Genomic DNA, 13,649 nt, shown 5'->3' on the forward strand with positions numbered 1-13,649 from the left:
GGCACACCCCCTTCAATGCCCAGCCAGGTCTCCGTAACGCCTATAATATCCGGCACCCCTGAATTATTTAGCCACGATTCACATATTGTCTTAAGAGAGAAATTGGATTTTTAACACACTTTATAGTAGAAGAAGAAAATAGAGATCTTTTAACATCTTTATTTGGTTGTTGCAATGCCATCTCTTTTATCAGTTCCCATCCATGCTTGAGTCTTACAAGACTTTGTGCAATCAAGATTCTGACTGAGATATAGGGTCAGGCAGGGGTGAAATGTTCCCAGTTTGGACTGGATTGGCTGATCCGGTAGCGATGGCAGCAGGTGGTTCGGAGAACTGGTAGCAAAAATCTCTTCCCCCCTCCATGCTCACCCTATGTCCAGTCGCCCGCTTCCCCGCTTGCAGCTTCTTTTTAAAAATGCTTTTAAAAGATAAAAAAAAGGCTCTAATGATCCCAGCTGAGCGATTTTATCGTATAGATAACCGTTAAACTCCTCAGCACGTCCTGCAGCGGGTCATCCCGCTCCCCTGGTGAAGGAGGCGGGTCACAGGGTCAAACTCATCCCACACAACATCACCAAGACCGCCCTCAGACATCCCGTCCGAATCACTACAATCTTGGTCCAAGCCGTCCTTCAGCTGAGCGATTTTATCGTATAGATAACCGTTAAACTCCTCAGCACGTCCTGCAGCGGGTCATCCCGCTCCCCTGGTGAAGGAGGCGGGTCACAGGGTCAAACTCATCCCACACAACATCACCAAGACCGCCCTCAGACGTCCCGTCCGAATCACTACAATCTTGGTCCAGACCGTCCTTCAGCTGAACGATTTTATCGTATAGATAACCGTTAAACTCCTCAGCACGTCCTGCAGCGGGTCATCCCGCTCCCCTGGTGAAGGAGGCGGGTCACAGGGTCAAACTCATCCCACACAACATCACCAAGACCGCCCTCAGACATCCCGTCCGAATCACTACAATCTTGGTCCAGACCGTCCTTCAGCTGAGCGATTTTATCGTATAGATAACCGTTAAACTCCTCAGCACGTCCTGCAGCGGGTCATCCCGCTCCCCTGGTGAAGGAGGCGGGTCACCAAACAGGGCAGCTGGGCGGTTATCTGCCGATGCAATGAGGAGGAGGCGAGCAACGCCTCGCTTCCCTCAGTGCCACTAGGTAGGTCCTAGTATAGGATCTAACTAGTGTCCGATCAACCTCTGAGCGGCTGGACCTCCAGGAACTCTCTAGGCGTCTTCTCCGGCGTTTCATCCCCTCAGCTCCTCGGAGAACCAAGGGCGGTTGGGATCTCGCGGGTCAGAGGCCGCAAAGGCACGACACGGTCTAAAGCCCCAGCCGCAGCCCGTTCCCAGGCTGCAGCTAGTTCCTCCGCCGTGCCGTGAGCCAGACCCTCAGGAAATGGCCCAAGCTCCGTCCGGAACCTCTCAGGGTCCATCAGGCGCCTGGGGCGGGACCAACGTAATGGTTCCGTCTCCCTGCGGTGTTGGGTAGCGGTCAGAAAGTCCAGGCGAAGGAGAGAGTGATCTGACCATGACAAAGGTTCAATGACTATTTCCTTTAAGTCCAGATCTCTCAACCACTGACCAGAGACAAAAATCAGGTCCAGTGTGCCACCCCCGATGTGAGTGGGGCCATCCACTACTTGAGTCAGGTCCAAGGCCGTCATGGAGGCCAAGAACTCCCGAGCTACCGTCGATGACAAGCCGGCAGATGGCAGGTTAAAGTCCCCCATGACTAAAAGTCTGGGGGTCTCCACCGCCACCCGGCAAGCACCTCTAGGAGCTCGGGCAGGGCAGCTGTCACGCAGCAAGGAGCCAGGTGCGACCAGCAAGCCCATCTGACATCTATGACCCCACCTCACAAGAGGATTCACACCCGGCAATCTGAGGTACAGTGGTCTCCTCGGCTCTAGACTCTCTTTAATCACAACCGCCACCCCTCCACCCCTACCCTGGGCCCTCGGCTGATGGAATGCACGGGAACCCGGTGGGCACATCTCAACCAGGGGCACACCCCCTTCAATGCCCCGCCAGGTCTCCGTAACGCCCATAATATCCGTGGCACCCCCCTGAATTAGATCATGTATTAGGGGCCTTATTGGCCACGGACCGTGCGTTGCATAACATCAGGCGAGGCCCAGGCTCTGAGGTCCTGACCATCCGGGAACGGGTAAAGTTAGGGGATCGGGGCGCGATCGCCTGCATACATCGAGCGCGTGACCCCCTGTGTCGATACGATCCCCCCCTTCCGCCATATCTGCCCCTCCCACTTACCGTGCCAATAGACTCACCCTCACACAAAGGAACACCCTCCCCCCCCATAACCTCCGAACCCTTTTGATAATCGCCACGAGCATGCGTTGGAACTGGTTTCCCTCCCGACGGGCTACCCCCCTCACCCGCCTTACCCCTCCCACCCCTTTGGGTCTCCTGTGCACATGCACGCAATTCAGGGGACCCAGCTGGTCTTTGGAGCTCACTTGCACACAACACGCAGATGTGTAGATAGCATTCACGCATGTGCATTGTATGTGCAAAAACCACATGCATGTGCAAATGTTGCGATTGCATACTCAGCGCATGGGAGAGGCATGTGAAAGCCACGCACATGCACAGATGGTGTGGTTGCATGCACAGCACATAAGTTGCACGTGAAAGCAGTGTGCATGCACAGATGGTGCAGTTGCATGCACAGCGCATGGGGAGAAGCGGCACATTAGCGCAGATAGCATGCAGGCATGCAAAGCGTGCGAAGTGCATACCTGTTCAGCTCTCGGTGAGTAAAAGGTTTGTCACGACTGCTTTATATAATCAATGGTACAACCCAAAAGCAGAAATACAGTCCAAAATTTGATTCCCCCCCCAGATGAAATATGGATCAGATTGATACTATAAGCCAGACATTATGTGGAAATCTCCTTATCTGTGATAGGTCACTTGATGGATGTGTTAATATTCCCACTCCAAGGACTGATTTCCTAAATGATAACTGTACGCTCAGAGTCTGACTTTTTGTTTCTGCTTTAAGTATCACACTAACTTTAATGAACAGATTCTTTGAAACAATAGCTTACATGGAAATCTGAGAAAAAGTAGACAGCTTTAATGAATAGCAGAAAGATGCCTTTTTAAAAATCATTTCTGAAATTGCCACCATCATTTATTTAAAATTGATCATCTTATTGTTATGGAAAAGGAACGGCTTTCTAATCATTGATGTTATAGCTGTTTTTGTTATAGCTGTTTTTAAAATAGAATATTTGTATGTGGGAAGATTGTGGTTTGCTCAAGTTAAATATTAGTAATTTAGGGGATAACAAATACATGGCGCAAAGAAATGTTATTTATGTTTAAATGAATTAATGGAAAAAATGATAAAGAATTATAAAGAGAGAATGGTACTCTTGAAGTTACTGAGCATGTCCAAGATGGCGCCGCCCTGCTGATCGGGGGAGCGGCGGTGGGCCTTTTCGGGCCTTGTCCGGTTCTGGGGGGGGCCTTGGTGACATCTTAGGCCCCCGCCCTGATGGAAGAACATCCAGTCACCCGGAGGAGGGGTGACTTGGCGCAGGACGACTTCGGGGGGCGTTGGGAGGCGGGCGTCCTGCTGCAGCGGTGATCATGGCGGCTTGCGGGCGGCTTGCCGGGCGGCTTGCCGGCTTGCGGGCGGCTTGCCGGCTTGCGGGCGGCTTGCGGGCGGCTTGCGGGCGGCGGCGGCAGCGGCGGCGACAGGGGTCTCTGATGTTCAGGGCCCCTTGGACCCGCCCGTGGGAGGAAGCAGTGGCGGCCCTGGCAGCTGGCAGGCGGCTTACTGGGCGGCCTGCGGCTTGCCGGGCTGCCGCCCTTTGGCATTCTGGCGGCGGCGGCGGCGGCGGCGGCGGGGCCTCTGACACCTTGGGCCCCTTAGATCCCGCCCTGATGGAAGAACATCCAGTCACCCGGAGGAGGGTGACTTGGCGCAGGGCGACTTGGGCGTTGGGAGGCGGGCGTCCTGCTGCAGCGGTGATCATGGCGGCTTGCGGGTGGCTTGCCGGCTTGCGGGCGGCTTGCGGGCGGCTTGCGGGCGGCGGCGGCAGCGGCGGCGACAGGGGTCTCTGATGTTCAGGGCCCCTTGGACCCGCCCGTGGGAGGAAGCAGTGGCGGCCCTGGCAGCTGGCAGGCGGCTTACTGGGCGGCCTGCGGCTTGCCGGGCTGCCGCCCGGCCACAGCATTCTGGCGGCGGCGGCGGCGGCGGGGCCTCTGACACCTTGGGCCCCTTAGATCCCGCCCTGATGGAGGAGGCTTCAGTCGTGGAGGAAGATGGATGCCGGGCAACTTGGGGGGCGAGGGGAGGAGCCCCGGAGGAGTTGCGCCCAGTGGAGATCTGGAGGGCCTACCGGGCCCCCGTCGGCCTTGTTGGCTTTCTGGCGGCGGTGGCGGCCTGGCTTCTTCGTCTGGCGCTGGCGTCGGTGGGGGGGCTGGCGGCCCTTCCTAGGTGTGGGGGATGTCGGTGGCCTCATCTTGGCGGCGATGGGGCGCTTTGGTGGCGGCGGGCGGGCAGAGGTGGGCGGTGGCGGCGGCCTGCGTCGGCGCTTCAAGGCGGCGGACGGCCTGTTTAACATCTCTACCATCGGTCCGTCCCCCCCTCCTTCTTCCTTAGTCCACCCCTGACTATTTATAGGGGGTGGTGAACTGACTGAATGAGTGGTTTTGTTTTCTACCCTACGAGGATCACTATTGACTGCTTCCCATCAGGACTGACTGACAGACGGTTGTGGTCACTGTATCATCTGTTACCATCTTGACCGGCCCAGGATGGGCCTCCTGCGGACTTTCTTGGTGATGCGAGCGTTTACGGCTGACCTTCTTGCCCTGCGAGATGCCCTCTCTCGGGTTTGGCCCTCCATACTATCGAGGCCCACCTTGAGGCAGGCTTTGGAGCCCGAGAGGTGGCATGCTAAAAATAGGAGGCTTAGGGGCTTTTAATTAGTTGTTTTAAGAGATTTTTAAGGGAGTTTTAATGGGGATTTTAAGGGTTGGGGGAGGATTCGTGGTGGGGAGAGAACCCGTCGGGAGGGTGGGAGGTTAGGGCGGGTATTGGGAGTAGCCCGCGGGTGGGAGCCAGTCCTTGCGTGCTCGTGGCGGTTCAGTAATGGGTTCGGAGGTTATAGGGGGATTGCGTTCCTTTTGGTGAGGTGGTTCCATTTGCAGTAAGTGGGAGGGGCAGATATGGCGGAAGGGGGACCGTGTCGTTCTGGGGGCGCGCTCGATGTCTGCAGGCGATCGCGCGATCCCCTCCTTCTCCCGTTCCCGGATGGTCAAGACCCTCAGAGCCTGGGCCTTCGTCTGATGTTATACAGCACGGTCCGTGGCCAATAAGGCCCCTAATACATGATCTGATTCAGGGGTGCGCGGATATTATAGGCGTTACGGAGACCTGGTTGGGCACTGAAGGCGTGCCCTGGTCGAGATGTGCCCACGGGTTTCCGTGCATTCCATCAGCCGAGGCCCAGGGTAGGGGTGGGGGTGGCGGTTGTTATTAAAGAGAGTCTAGAGCCGAGGAGACCACTGTACCTCAGATTGCGGTGTGAATCCCTCTTTGTGAGGTGGGATCATAGGTGTCAGATGGGCTTGCTGGTCACGTACCTGGCTCCTTGCTGCGTGACAGCCGCCCTGCCCGAGCTCCTGGAGGTGCTGGCTGGGGTGGCAGTTGAGACCCCCAGACTTTTAGTCATGGGGGACTTTAACCTGCCATCTTCCGGCTCGTCATCGACGGCAGCTCGGGAGTTCATGGCTTCCATGACGGCCTTGGACCTGACCCAAGTAGTTGATGGCCCTACTCACATTGGGGGTGGCACTCTGGACCTGATTTTTCTCTCTGGTCAGTGGTTGAGAGATCTGGACTTAAAGGAAATAGTCACTGAACCTTTGTCATGGTCAGATCACTCTCTTCTTCGCCTGGACTTTCTGACCGCCATTCACCACCGCGGGAGGCGGAGCCGATCGTTGGTTCCGTCCCAGGCGCCTGATGGACCCGGATGGGTTCGGACGGAGCTTGGGCCATTTCCTGAGGTCTGGCTCACGGCTCGGCTGAGGAACTTGTTGCGGCCTGGGAGCGGGCGCGGCGGGGGCCTTAGACCGTGTCGTGCCTTTGCGACCTCTGACCCGGCGCGGGTCCCAACCGGCTCCTTGGTTCTCCGAGGAGCTGAGAGGATGAAGCGCGGAGAAGGCGCCTAGAGAGTTCCTGGAGGTCTGGCCGTTCGAAGCTGATCGGACACTAGTGAAGTCCTATACTAGGACTTACCTAGTGGCATTGAGGAAGCGGTAGCTCGCCTCCTCCCTCATTGCATCGGCAGATAACCGCCCAGCCGCCCTGTTTGGGTGACTCGCTCCCTCCTACACCAGGGGCGGGATGACCCGTTGCAGGGGCGTGCTGAGGAGTTTAACGGTTATCTATACGATAAAATCGTTCAACCGGGATGGTCTGGACCAAGATTGCGGTGACGGGTGAGATGCTCGAGGTGGTCTTGGCGATATTGTTTGGGATGAGTTTGACCCTGTGGCTCCGAGGACATGGACAGGTTGTTGGGTAGGCTGAATGCCACCACGTGTTTACTGGACCCGTGCCCTCCTGGCTGGTGCTGGCCACTCGGGAGGTGACACGAGGCTGGCTCAGGCGATTACAATCGCTTCTTTGGTGGAGGGCGTCTTCCGGCCGCCTTGAAAGAGGCGGTGGTGAGGCCCTCCTTAAAGCCTTCCCTGGACCCGGCTGTTTTAGGTAATTATCGTCCGGTCTCCAACCTTCGCTTCGCGGCGAAGGTTGTAGAGAGTATGGTGGCATATCAGTTTCCCTTACACCTGGATGAAACTGTCTATCTAGACCCGTTCCAGTCCGGTTTCCGGCCCGGTTACAGCACGGAGACGGCTTTGGTCGCGTTGGTGGATGATCTCTGGAGGGCCAGGGATAGGGTTGTTCCTCTGCCCTGGTCCTATTAGCCCTCTCAGCGGCTTTCGATACCATCGACCTTGGTATCCTGCTGCGCGGGTTGGAGGGATTGGGAGTGGGAGGCACCGTTTATCGGTGGTACTCCTCCTATCTCTCCGATCGGTCGCAGTCGGTGTTGACAGGGGGGCAGAGGTCGCCCCCGAGGCGCCCCACTTGTGGGGTGCCGCAGGGGTCGATCCTCTCGCCCCTACTGTTTAACATCTACATGAAACCGCTGGGTGAGATCATCAGTGGTTTCGGTGTGAAGTACCAGCTGTATGCGGATGACACCCAGCTGTACTTTTCTACACCGGACCACCCCAACGAAGCTATCGAAGTGCTGTCCCGGTGTCTGGAGGCCGTACGGGTCTGGATGGGGAGAAACAGGCTCAAGCTCAATCCCGCCAAGACAGAGTGGCTGTGGATGCCGGCATCCCGGTACAGTCAGCTAAATCCGCGGCTGACCATCGGTGGCGAGTCAGTGGCCCCAATGGAGAGGGTTCGCAACTTAGGCGTCCTCCTGGATGATCCGCTGGCTCTAGAGGATCATTTGTGGCCGTCTCCAGGAGAGCGTTCTACCAGGTTCGCCTGGTACGCCAGTTGCGCCCCTTTCTGGACCGGGATGCCCTATGCACGGTCACCCACGCACTCGTGACGTCTCGCCTGGATTACTGCAATGCTCTCTACATGGGGCTCCCCTTGAAGGGCATCCGGAGGCTACAGTTAGTCCAGAATGCGGCTGCGCGGGTGATAGATGGAGCCCTCGTGGCTCCCGCATGACACCCATCCTCGCAGACTGCACTGGCTACCTGTGGCCTTCGGGTGCACTTCAAGGTTTTGGTGACCACCTTTAAAGCGCTCCATGGCATTGGGCGGGTTATTCTGGGACCGCCTACTGCTACCGAATACCTCTCACCGTCCGTGCGCTCTCATAGAGAGGGTCTCCTCAGGGTGCCGTCAGCGAGGCAATGTCGTCTGGCGACGCCCAGGGAAGGGCCTTCTCTGTGGGGGCTCCCACCCTCTGGAACGAACTACCCCCCGGACTTCGTCAGCTTCCGGACCTTCGGACCTTCCGCCGCGGGCTTAAAACATACCTATTTAATTGTGCAGGACTGAGCTAGATTTTAAATTTATGGGTTTTAATTGGGTTTTATTTTTATATTTTAATTAACGGGCTTATAGAATAAGTTTTTTAATTGTTTTTATATTGTATTTATGTGTTTATGTGTTTTTTAAGTGCCTGTAAACCGCCCTGAGTCCTTCGGGAGATAGGGCGGTATATAAATATGATTAAATAAATAAATAAATAAATAAATAAGTTCGAAGATCAGGATTATGCATACTTATTTGTATTATTGCTCTTAGCATTGTCCACAAAATATGTCCACTGTCCACAAAATATGTATGGTGTGTATTATACAAGTAAGTAATATATTCAAACATAAAATATCCATCAGCTTTTCTTCAATGCTGACATTTCATGGTTTGATACCATCATGCTATAGTCATTGATTACAATCATAGTCATCACAGCCACTACAATCAGTATGGACTTTCAGCTTGCTTCCTATTTCTTTAGGAATTTTGGCTGCCAGTTGTGCTCCGCCCAAAATGTAATGATAATGATAATATCCATAGCTAGAATGCTTTCTTTAAAACAGGGTTCCTACAAGGAACTAAGGCAGGAAGAACCTTCTCTGCAGGAAATTAAAGGAAATTTTTTAAAAAACCAAAAACCTCCCACCTCAGCTCTGCTTTTTTCCCTCTCACTGGTTCATTAACTGAAATCCATGCAGAAAGCAACCAGCCATCTTTTTGTTCTATTTCAAGGTTGCAGGCATACATATGCAGACTACTCAGAAGCTGACAGAGATAACAGCAGGTAGGCATATAATTCAAATGCCTATCAGAGAGTGCTTGCCTGAAAAATGCCAATTACAGTCTTAGAAGCAATGTCCAAGTACATTCCAAGAATTACAGAAAGCCAGTTCAGGTAATCAGCTAGTCAAAGGCTCACAAGTTAGAAAGACAAGTAGTTGTTTCCAGGAAAGGCTACAAGCAAAGCAGCTGTCTAAATCTGTCGGCAGACTCATGCCTCCTCCTTTGCCTAGCGAGGAGCCTCACTGAAGAATGTTGCTTTGCCTGTATCTGTTTATGCCTAGACTTGAGACTTGGTGATTTTGCTTGACTCTGTTTGTGTCTAGACCTGAAACTTGGTGATCGTGCCTCATCATCTAACTGTTCAGGAGATGCCTGTGACTGATGAACCTGAATTGAGTTCTGGTGTATTGATTTTTTATTTTATTTATTTTATTTATTCAAATTTATATACCGCCCTATCTCCCGAAGGACTCAGGGCGGTTCACAGGCAGATAAAAAACATATATATACAAATTAAGAAAACCATTAAGAAAACATATTCAGAAAGCCTAATTATTAAAAATAATATAAATATTAAAACCAATTTAAAACCCCTATAAAATTTAAAAAATTTAAAATTTAAAAAATTTAAAAACTAGTCCAGTCCCGCGCAGATAAATAGGTGTGTTTTAAGCTCGCGACGGAAGGTTCGGAGGTCTGGAAGTTGACGGAGTCCTGGGGGGAGTTCGTTCCAGAGGGTGGGAGCCCCCACAGAGAAGGCTGGGTGACGATCCTGGCTTACTGACTGGCAATCCTGAAGCACAGGCTCAGCTGTAGTAATATCATTGGATTCAAGATTAGAATCAGATTCTGAATAATGGCTCATAACACTCTTCCCTTGCCATGTGCATACGCACAAATCAAGACTCCATGTCTGCTCCCAAACAATGACAAACATTTCTAACTCTGCCAGAGCAATCACAATGAGTTGGATCTCTGTTTAATAATCAAGGTGGCAACCTGTGCATGCCCACTTACTGTATTTTTCGGAGTATAAGAAATGGAGGCTTCAGAGACTGGGGAAAAAAGACTCTGAAATGGAGGTTTCAGAGGCTGAAAAAGCAAGGCGCAGAGCTCACAACCAATGAACCTATTGCTAAAGTTCACCTCTGGGAACAGCTGATTGGCCGATCCAGCCGCCAATGAGCTTTTTTTTTATTTTCTTATTTTCCTCCCCAAAAATGAAGGTGTGTCTTATACTCTGGTGCGCCTTACAGTCTGAAAAATACTATAGCAACATTGAGTTGTGAGAATATTAATAAATAAACTGAATATTAATAAATAAAATGCTGTTTTGCTGCAGTGCATATATGCAGCAAATCCCTTTGGAGTGGAATTTCCCCTAGAGTAAGCATACAAAGGCAAGTGGGTAGATGATAGGTGTACAAGCGTCTTCAACCAACAAAATCTATTCCATCTATGCCCATCCTAGGTCTATGCAATACCCCTCTGTATACATATGCTATCTTTATTTTGTTTTCTTGATTAGACTTAATAAATCTAATAAAGGCCTAATAAATTATTTTGTTTTCTCAATTAGGCCTCATAAATTGTTATGTGATGTGGATATTTTCCCAACTACAAGTAATACAATTACAGATATGCAGAAGAAATCCAAACAGAGCTAGGAGAGAAAAATTAAACCATTTTGAAAGAAAGAAATTTGCCAAAGACTGATGCCCTCTAAAGATACAAGTTATATTTTTACCTCTGTTATAGAACTGCTTGAACAACAGTTACTAAAATCAGATTTGGTGAAAACAATAATGTATAGTGAAGTGTAGGTAGCCCAAATATAATTTAACTGCAAGCAGTTAAAGCCAGAAGATGGTAATTTTCCATGACCTTTTGTTGCCAATGGGAAGTCTCCTGTAGGTTTCTCCACAAAGGTAGGGAGAGAGAAAAATGTAGCACGTCTCTTTCTTTTGATTTCACATGCACAGTTTGATCTACATCTATATAGCCAGTCAGTTAACCCCTAAGCTCTGCCTTTATTATAGCCAAACCAGTGTAGCAAGTTGCAACCCCTGAATTATTTAGCCACGATTCACATATTGTCTTAAGAGAGAAATTGGATTTTTAACACACTTTATAGTAGAAGAAGAAAATAGAGATCATGTCTTTTAACATCTTTATTTGGTTGTTGCAATGCCATCTCTTTTATCAGTTCCCATCCATGCTTGAGTCTTACAAGACTTTGTGCAATCAAGATTCTGACTGAGATATAGGGTCAGGCAGGGGTGAAATGTTCCCGGTTTGGACTGGATTGGCTGATCCGGTAGCGATGGCAGCAGGTGGTTCGGAGAACTGGTAGCAAAAATCTCTTCCCCCCTCCATGCTCACCCTATGTCCAGTCGCCCGCTTCCCCGCTTGCAGCTTCTTTTTAAAAATGCTTTTAAAAGATAAAAAAAGGCTCTAATGATCCCAGCTGAGCCAAGCGATCATCAGAGCCTTTTTTTTACTTTTAAAAGCATTTTTTTATAACCTATCGAATAGGTTGTAAAAAAAGTACTTTTAAAAGTAAAAAAAAAAGATTGCGCGCCACTGCTGATCACACACACCCCGCGCTATTCTACTTACCGCATGCCTCCTTTTGGTGTGCACACCTTGCATTTGGTGTGTGGTGTGCACTGTGCATACGCGTGCGTAGCACCCATGCGCAGCCAGCGAACCAGTAGTAAACTGGTTCAGATTTCACCACTGGGGTGGGGGGAGAATAATGCAGAAGGCTGAAAGATCAGTCTATAGATCTAGTAACTAAAGTTAGTTAAGGAGGTGATACAGATTTGGAGAGGGGAGAAGCTGCCTCAATTTTAAATACTGTAGAGCAGGGGGTCTCCAACCTTGATCCCTTTAAGACTTGTGGACTTCAACTCCCAGCTTTGCTGGCTGAGGGACTCTGGGAGTTGAAGTCCACAAGTCTTAAAGGGACCAAGGTTGGAGACCCCTGCTGTAGAGATTAAGGATGGCTCCTTATATGAACATTGTACTATACATGACATTTGACATCTATGACAAAAACCTTGAGGAAGAATAGCAAATCCAACATATTCTCTAGATGAATGGCAGGTACAGATGCCTTCTTTATAACCCTTCCAGATTTCTTTTCTCACACCTCTCCAGTTCATTTTCACTAGTTTGTTTTTTAATTCTCACAATATACTGCTCATGCATGTTTGCTGCTTATACTTGCCATTCATTGAAAATTCAGTTTTATATTGTCATATCTGCTGAAAATAAAGTACATCATTTTTATCTGTCCACTGTGTAAACAATCCATCAGAATAGAGTTGGAAGGGACCTTGGAGGTCTTCTAGTCCAATCCCCTGCTCAAACAGGAGACCCTATACCATTTCAGACAACTGTTCAGTCTCTTCTTAAAAACCTCCAGTGATGAAGCACCTACAACTTCTGATGGCAAGCTGTTCCACTTTTTAATTGTCCTCACTGGATTTCTTCTTAATTCCATGTTGCTTCTCTTAGTTTCCATCCATTGTTTCTTGTCCTGCCCTCTGGTGCTTTGGAAAATAAGTTGACCCCCCTCCTCTTTGTGCCAGCCCCTCAAATACTGGAATACTCCTATCGTGTCCCCACTACTCCAAAAAGAATCTCTAGATTATCCTAAAAGAATCTCTAGACTAGTCAAATCCAAATCCTGCAACCGTTCTTCATATGTTTTAGTCTCCAGGCCTTTAATCATCTTAGTTGCTCTTCTTTGTACTTTTTCTAAAGACTCAACATCTTTTTTGTAATGCAGTGTTCTAGGTGTGTCCCTAATAAGGCTTTATAAAGCAGTATTAATACTTCATGTGTTTTTGATTCTACGCCTCCGTTTATACAACCAAAGACTGTATTTGATTTTTTGCCTGCTGCCACATACTGTTGGCTCATATTTAAGTGATCACCTACTAGGACTCCAAGGTCCCTCTCACAGTTATTGTTTTTGAGCCAGGTTTTCCCTAATCTGTACTTATACCTTTGGTTTTTCCTAAGTGTAAAATCTTGCTTTTCTCCACATTAAATTTCATGTTGTTGGATAGGGCCCATTGTTAAAGTCTGTCAAGATCTTTTTGGATCCTGAGCTTGTCTTCTGGGGTGTTGGCTATTCCTGCCAGCTTAATGTCATCTGAAAATTTGATGAGTTCCCCTTCTATTCCTTCATCTAAGTCATTTATGAAGATATTGAAGACTACTGGAACTAAGTCAGAACCTTGTGGTACTCCACTGCTTACTTCCCTCCATGTAAAAGTGAAAGATGATTCATTGAGTACAGTTTGTCAGCCAGTTAAAAATCCATCTGGTGGTGATGCTGTCTATCCCACATTTTTCTAGCTTACCAAGAAGTAGGTTGTGGTCTACTTTGTTGAAAGCAATGCTGAAATCTAGGTACACTACCATATTTTTTGGACTATAAGATGCACCAGTGTATAAGACACACCAATAATTCTTTTCTAATCCTCAGGTAATTCCCCAGTGTTCCAGGATTTTTGAAAGATATGGTACAATGGTCCCTTGAATGATTTTATGAACTTGGAACATACCCCTTCATATTAGCCTCATTCCTTCACACTAGTAGTTAAGTCAAATAAATCAAGGAGTCATGCCTATTTTCATAGCTTTTACAATCAAATATACAGCATTTATTAACGGATGGAGTTTTGGATATGAAATAATAAATATGTTGGCTTGGTAATAAATAACTTGATAATAGATAGTGTTGTATCCCAGCTTTTAATTTCCAATTAAGTATAATTG

Source organism: Ahaetulla prasina, chromosome 1 (assembly GCF_028640845.1).
Source record: "Ahaetulla prasina isolate Xishuangbanna chromosome 1, ASM2864084v1, whole genome shotgun sequence".
Classification (NCBI taxonomy): Eukaryota; Metazoa; Chordata; class Lepidosauria; order Squamata; family Colubridae; genus Ahaetulla; species Ahaetulla prasina.